Raw genomic sequence first — 8,343 nt, 5'->3', positions numbered from 1 at the left:
CCATCGAAGTGGGCGTTGTGTCTTACCAAAGACATGACCCCTCAGATGTTGTACTCTTTGAAAAACTTTCTCTCCAGTTAACGGAATAGGAGCACCCTCCTTCTCTATCGTGTTATCAAAAGATGACTTTTGCTTTCTATACGGATGATGACGGGGCAACCACCTCTGATGCCTCAAGATCACCGTCTTGCGGTAATTAACAAGCCTGGTAGCTTTTGTTTGATCAATGCATACAGCACAAGAATTATAACCTTTAATGACATTTCCCGACAAGTTCACTAAGGCTGGATAATCACTTATTGTCCATAATAAAATGCCCCTAAGTATGAAAGATTCTTCCTTATATGCGTCGTACACTTGTTTCCCTCGCCACAACTCCTGTAAATCTTCTATAAGTGGTTGAAAGTACAAGTCGATATCATTTCCTGCCTCAGTTGGTCCTGATATCAATAAACAGAGCATAATATATCTTCTCTTCATACAAAGCCAGGGAGGAAGATTATAAATTGATAGCAAAATAGGCCAACTTGAGTGATCAGTACGGTTTCCATGAAAGGGATTGAAACCATCAACAGATAAAGCTAATCGAAGGTTCCTGGTCTCTGATGCAAATTCGGCCAATTCTGGTCGACATCCTTCCATGTTTTTGAGTCAGCTGGATGCCTCATTTTACCATCATTTTTTCGCCCAGTGTCATGCCAAGTCATTTCTTTTGCAATGTGCAGTGTACTGAATAAATTTCTTAATCTTGGTATCAACGGAAAATACTATAAAACCTTAGCAGGGACCCCTTCCAGTTCCTCTCCTTTCCGATTCAATTTCCATCTAGAGGCCTTACATATGCGACATGTAGTCTCATCCTCATCTCTCTCACCATGGTATAATAAACAATTATTCGCACATATGTGTATCTTTTCATACCCCTTTCCTAATGAACATAAGGTTTTTTTCACTTCAGTGAAGGAAGAAGGAATATTGTTGCCTTCCGGGAGCATAAACCCGATTAGTAGTAGAACATCAGAGAAGCATGAATCAGGCATACCAAGCATCGCTTTCAAATTGTACAACTTAACTAAAGCTTTTAACTTAGTGTAACTCTCACATCCGGGATAAAGTGGCTGATGTTCACCTTTAACATGGTTGATAAAATCTGAAGAATCAAAAGAAATATCATCTTCATCGTCCTCAGGTATATCCATTCCTGTGGAAAATTGATTGATAGATTCTGAAGTACTGTCTGTTTCAGTCAGTACAGGACTTTCTACTAAATTTGACTCACTGTTCCATATCCAACATGTATAAGTTTGATCGATACCATATTGAAAAAGATGATTTTTAACCGTTTGAGCTTTCCATAATTTACTATGTGCGCACCTTGTGCATGGACAACTAATCTTTTCTTCGGTATACCCCATTCCATATGCAAACAATAATAAATCTTTAACGCCTCTTTGAAACTCTTTCGTTCTTCTATCAGCTCATAACCATGACCTATCCATCTTATATTAACAAGAAACCAAATTAATCAACAAGTATAAGGATATTAGAATGACAGTAGAACATCAACAAGTATAAACATAAGCCAGGAAAACCCTGTTTCGCTATCTCATGGAAAAAACTCGGTTTAATACACTCATTAACTAGCTAAAATATATCGAAGATATCTTTATTACAAGATGACATTTCTCTCGTGGAACCATCACGTAGCTCTGCTCTCCCATCACATAATAAAACAGAGGTATTTAAACCATTTACTCAAGAACAAAATTATGATAATATAGGTGCTACTTATTTTGTGCTAGGTTTTGTAGAGGTGGTTGCGTAGCTTAGCCCACTGTCGTGCTTTTCTTTCAATTCGATAATAGGTTAGCATCCCTAGAATAACTCTATCCAGGCACAACAAGACAAAATGAAATCGTAAATGAGCTAACTAATTTCATGTCTAATTTCATTTATCCCAAATATTTTCAGATGCGCACGCAGAACACCAAGCATGCCCTTCATTCAGTAATGGCAGTTGGAAGCATTGCTACTTCAAAGGGAAAACTATATAAACTACAGGAGACCTTTGAGTACATCAAGTGTAGGCTGGAGCCCAAACTTAAATGGAGACAGGGAAGTGGGAAGGTGTGCTTTGTCGACTGTGATTAACCTCACACCAGTTACCTTTAGATTTCAGATGTGTATCATTTTACATATCTTCTTTTGTATACTATTATTTAGTTTTATTGATTTTAGATGTTTATTTATCGTCCTAGATTATAGACTAAGTAACAGTTTTTTGGAGTACGTGGAGTTGATGGTGAATTGTGTGAAAACTGAAGTAGTATTTGGTGGGGGTTTGTGAAAATTTATTTGAAGTTTGGTGGTTAGAATTGATTATTTTGTTGACTTGTATGAAAAACAGGTTTATGGCATGTTCAATTTACAAACAAATCATGTCAATTTTTTTTTGAGAAATATGTTACATTAGTTACTTCAATATTACAAAAAAAATAGTATAATATAATATAAATTATTATAAAACTATTACAGCAGGGAAAAAATGTTATAATGATTGGGTGACCCACAGTGGCCTTACATGTGCGGCCCATTTTTTTTTGCAAATTTTAAGTGCAAAGGTAACATGTATAGTGTGATACTATAGACATACTTTGATGTTACCTTTGTAGCCTATTGTAACACAAAATTCAAGGTTGCAAGAGGGCAAAAGAATGTTACCTTAGGGGCCAAAGGTAACTCGAAAAAAAGCAACTTAATTTTTATGTTACCATAGGGCTTTTGTTGGCTGTGGTAACATTTTTTTTGGGTCTGTTGTAACTATAGGCCATCTATGGCGTAGTGGGTTGAAGACATCAACTTTACCATACAATGGCCAGTGATCAACTGGCCTATTTGGTTCTAAGATAAGAGGAGGCTCACTTGGGATGGAAGTGTATTGGAACATCCTTTCAACTGATATAAGTTTATTCTCGAGATTAAAGAGACTCCATATTACCCAAGCTTGTAACTGGTTTAGGTTGAGGCCTTAAGTAACTGCAAAGCCTGCTATGCCTGCAAACCGATATGTCACCAATGTTGGCGAAAAAAACTGAGAATGTGGAGAACCAAAATCAGATGGAAAATAAGAATTATCAAGAATCAAACCACATACTTGGATCTATTGTTCCATGAGGAACAGAGATCAGGAAAACTAACGAGAATGCAAATGTTAGAGAAGACAATATATCCAAGTGAAAGGTCAACCACTCCCTTACACTAAAACTGTGAAACTTTGGTCGGGAGCTTCCATCGATTAGTTTCATATTTGTTTCTCGAAATCTGCTTTCTTGATCAAAACTCCTAATCGTGGCTGATCCTGAGATTGTTTCGAAAATTTTTTGTATAACTGGAGCTTGACGCACTCCAACTAAACAAGCCAGCTCACATGCTGAAGGTAGATAATATTGCTGCAGTATAAAAATATGACATGCAGCTCAAGATAAAGGACAAGTTACTATGGAAAATACAATTATGCTCAAAACTTGTATGCTTCTGAATATTTTCTATACCAACACTGAAGTTTACACAAGGAGATATGAAAAACTTAGAACTATGAGTAGAGGTGAATTGCTCACATCATTTTTTTTCTTTCTTTTAGAACGCTCAACCAAATATCCTTACAGCAATAACGGATAAGAAGTACTAAGAAAAGGGACATAAATGTACTTGTAACCAAATATAAATTACAATAACGGGAATGAAAATTAGGAAGACCTGCCATGCCACCTGCGACATTACTGCAATAATCCCTAGAAGTTGTATAATTGAAAAGGCAAATATACCAACTTGATTGGGAATATCCAAATCAACCGTGCTCTGGTCTGTAGATCCCTGAAAAAAAAGTTAATTATACAGACATCCTGTTTTTGTATTAAATGTACCATTCGTTCAATGCACTTACTCTATTTACGATGCGTCCACTTAGAGTAGAATCAAAGAAAGACATTGGAGCACGAAAAATGCAAGCATGCATTTTGTAGAAGAGGAGTGTTGCTGTCTAGTGTCCAACAATTGCAAGAGATAGGGATCTTCCAAGTATGCAAAAAGAACTTCTGATTGCCAAGGCTACATAAAATATTATTAAAGTAGAAACTTTAACTACAACAGCCACACTCCTTGACACATGAGTTGCCCAGGCCATCCAGTAATTGCCTCCAATCTGAAGTACATGAAAAAAAACTTGTGACCACATAATAACGGGTATGAGCGCACCCCGATATGCTGTTATCACATATTTCCAGTAGACTAAGAAGCCGACTCTCCCTTTCTCCCTTTCTTCTTCATTAACAAGCTGTCCTTTCGTTCCTACTGTTTCATCCGGTGGTTGAGCGCTCTGAACATCTACAGTCTGTTACGAGGCCTGAAAACTCCCTGTACTTCTATTCTCACCGAGATTAGAAGATTTCGAAGCTGGCCCAGTGTCTAAAGAGATGAGAGCAGATAAATCTGTCTTATGTGCACCCACAAGTTGAATAAAGTCATTCCCTGAATCAAGTAATTTGCCATATTTTCCGGATTGTGTAATCTGACCATATTTCATAACCTAATAAGATGGAATTATCTCAAAATATATCATCACATATAATGATGAAGGAGAAAAATAAGAAGTCTAGCTCACCAGGATGAGGTCTACAGCAGGTAGAAACTCAACTTGATGTGTTACATAAATCACTGTCTTCGACTCCAGAAGACCCAGTAAGCACTCCTGTCACACAAAATTTGTCAAATGATGTATGCCAAATCAGATATATAACAGTAAAACATAATACATATCATCCTGGTCAAGCTTGTAATATGAATGCTTATAACACGCATAATTAAACAAATAAATTAGTTATTACAACTACACACGTTTACACATATACAATTCCACACCTAAACTAAACAAGAACATAAACAAGAACAAGAACATACAGTGAGGAACACAACATAAACAACATAAACTAAACATAACAAGAACAAGAACATACTCAACATAAACTAAACAGGATCCATACACATGCATCTATTAAAATTAAATAAGAACAAACAGGAACACATGCATCTATTAAAGTAACAAAACATATAAATGCATGTGAAATCTTACCTAATCGAGCAAACCAACTTCAAGATTAACCAAACCGAGCTTCAGAGACCTAAAATCAAACTCGAAAAAACATAAAATAGAAAAAACAAACTCGATTAAAATCAAAACATAAAATTTGAAATTAAATTCGAAAAAATATACTTTTCACACACTAATCGAGTGGTCCAGACTTTCTTCAAGGCTCTTCAGGACCAATCGACCTCGACTTATGAATTAGTCGAGTTTATTAATTCATATATATTTTAGGGGTTTTAGGTTGAAGAGAGTGAGTGAGAGAATGAGAGAGAGATGAGAGAATGAGAGAGATGAGAGAGAGAGGGGGAAAACTATTTTGGTTAATGGGGGGAACTGAAAATAAAAATTTTGTTAACCACGAATTTTTTGGTGTATTTACGGGGGAAGAAAGAAGCGGGCATTTTTTTATAAAAAAAACGATTATAGACATCGGTTGGTTTAGATATTGATGTCTTACAACACCTTTAACATCGGTTTTAAAGTAACCGATGTTAAAACTGCTTTGAACATCGGTGACATTTCTAACTGATGTTAAACGGGTGATGTCGTAGGCACTATTTCATTTATTGATAAAAATAATTTTACACGATATCCCGAATATTACAGTTAATTTATATAATGAAGAATTGTATTTATATTCTTTTACATTTATCTTTCATGTTGTTAAAAATATCTAAAGATTAACAATTAATGGATACTCATTTTAATTTCTTTTTAAGTATATTTTAATTTATAAGTCCATACACTAAATTAAGAAATAATTTAATTCCTCAATACATTTTATTTATAGTGTTTCTTAAATTTCAATCATTTTGCATTACAAATTTGTGAAATAAATTAAATTTTATAAATTTTAAAATATACACACAAGACCGAAATAGATAAATGTGATTTGCATAAACAAAGTTATTATATTGGTATCACATTGTATCATAGTAGTATAAAATAATTTTCATTTCGTAAAAAGAAAAATAATTTTTTTTATCATATAATAGAATTAAGAAAAGAAAATGTTTATATGCATGCCTCATAAATAAAAATATTATATCACTTCCTATTTTTTTAAAATATTTTTTATTGAGTAGTGTTGTAAAGAGAAAGTAAACTTTATATTTTAGTGCCATATAATAAATTAATAGTAAAACCTAAAATTTATTCCAAAATTAAATATTTTTTTATTAATAATGAACATCAAAATTAAGAAAAATAATTTGCAGTCTCTTAAATATAATATTTACTAAAAAATATAATACTAACTTGGTAAAAAAGTTCTAGTATTTATTAATTATTTTTAATGATTTAAAGTTTTATTTGCAGAAATATGATATAATTGATTTTTTTTTTGATTTAGTGAATATGATGGAGGAGTGAATTTGCTTGATATGTGAGTTGTAAATTTTAATTAGGATTTTAATGAGCAATTGGAATTAGAGATTTTTTAAATTATTTAGTGTAGGTCGTCTATTAAATTAGGGTTTTAATCTATACCCTCCATTAAAGTTCAAAGTACCGCCTTCTTCTCCTAGCCTCTTTCTTCCCCTGTCCTAGCCCTCCTTCCCTCCCCTTATAAAGCCTCTTTTATCCTTACTAAAGGTGCAGAGCCTCTTGTTTTCTTAAAAAGCATCCCTGTCTTTGTCTCTCCCCTTGAAACCCCAAATAGTTATTTGATAAATTTATATATGATTTTGGGGATATAAGATATTTGAGTGTGTGATCTTTGAGTATTTATTTTGAGTTATTTATGTTATTTGTATGACTTGGGAGTTTGTAAGACATCCGTCGCGAGTGGATAATCTCGTGCTTGGCACCTCCTAAGCGGTGTACTTAAATTATATGGGCGTGTCGCCGAAGTTGTGGGACACATATAGCCATGGCTAGTATGTGTATGATTTGGCCTTTTGGGTAGCACGTGCTTATTGTCGTGCAAGCCCCTATAAGTTTTGATGACTACATATTTCTGGATTACCAAAAATGTAGGACATCCTATAAGTGTAAGATTATCTCCCATGTTCGTATGTAAGCTATTTTATATGTTATTTTGTAAGTGTGAGAATATGTGTAAGAGTATGTGTAAGGGTATGATTTCATTTTATCATTATTCTTTCGATTATATTATTTATGATTATTATGTATAATTGATAAGGATATGTGTAAGAGTATGATAAGTTTTAGGTGGTAAGCATTTAGTTTTATTTTGTGAGTTGATTATTCATTTTTTTATATTGTCTCATTCACTATTATTATTGTGCTTCATTCAGATATTCAGTTGTGTTCTTAGCCTCTTTATCTTTTAATATTTGTTCAGTTATGATTTATTTTATATCCGTATATGAGCCTTTCGCTCACTGCCGGTCCTTTATTCTCTTTGTATTCCTTCGGCAGGTATTCTTACTTAGGCGGGCTACTTATGGGAAGGGTGCGAGTTATGGAACTTTAAGTAGTTTGGCCTTTCTTAGATTTCTCTGAGAGTTTGTTGGCATGGTTGTAATTTAGTTGTATTTTAATTCAAGAATTGTAACTTTATTGTATTTTTGAGAAGTTGTAAAGTTTTATCGGATTTTAATGGAGTTTGGATTTAAGTAAGTATTTTCTTGAGAAATTTTATTAGTTGGGTTGTTAAATATGCTCCCTTTCACATTAGTTTAAAACCGATGTTAAATGGGGGTCTATAACATCACCCACGAAGACATTAGATTTTTTTATTCATGGACATCAGTTTTTAGCCGATGTCTATTGACGTTTTTCTAGTAGTGAGTTTACAATCCACCAAAATCACAATTAACTTATATTCATCATGGTTTCAACTTTTAAATTTTAAGTTTGGCGATAAGAGCATACATGTCCAGTTTTACTCTCTCTAAAGTATACAACAGCTACAAAATGTTGTTGCATTTCTTTAAAGAGAGTAAATAATGGACATATTGCATTCATCAAACAAACTAAATACTTACACAAATTTACAAGTTAATCCATGAATCGAGAAATAAACAAACTAATCCTAATGCCTACACAAAACATAAAATTATGTTGGCAGAGAAGCGTATTACAGTAGAATACAAGGCACCAACTAGGAAAACAAGAAAGCGATCAAACAGTGGTGTCCGCCCAAATTGGCCAAACTGTTAAAATTTCTTATACCTCAGCTTGATCAACATCATCTCAACTTGATCAACATCATCAGTAAACCCTGCAGGTTCCAT

General features: G+C 33.7%; 1 pseudogene; it reads right to left on the bottom strand.

Annotated features, from left to right (window-relative positions):
• Positions 1 to 767: 767 nt before the first annotated feature.
• Positions 768 to 8,343, bottom strand: LOC141674369 (ABC transporter C family member 3-like; annotated as a pseudogene).

This window comes from Apium graveolens, chromosome 7, assembly GCF_009905375.1.
Source record: "Apium graveolens cultivar Ventura chromosome 7, ASM990537v1, whole genome shotgun sequence".
Taxonomy (NCBI): domain Eukaryota; kingdom Viridiplantae; phylum Streptophyta; class Magnoliopsida; order Apiales; family Apiaceae; genus Apium; species Apium graveolens.
This window is presented reverse-complemented; position numbering and strand designations above follow the sequence as displayed.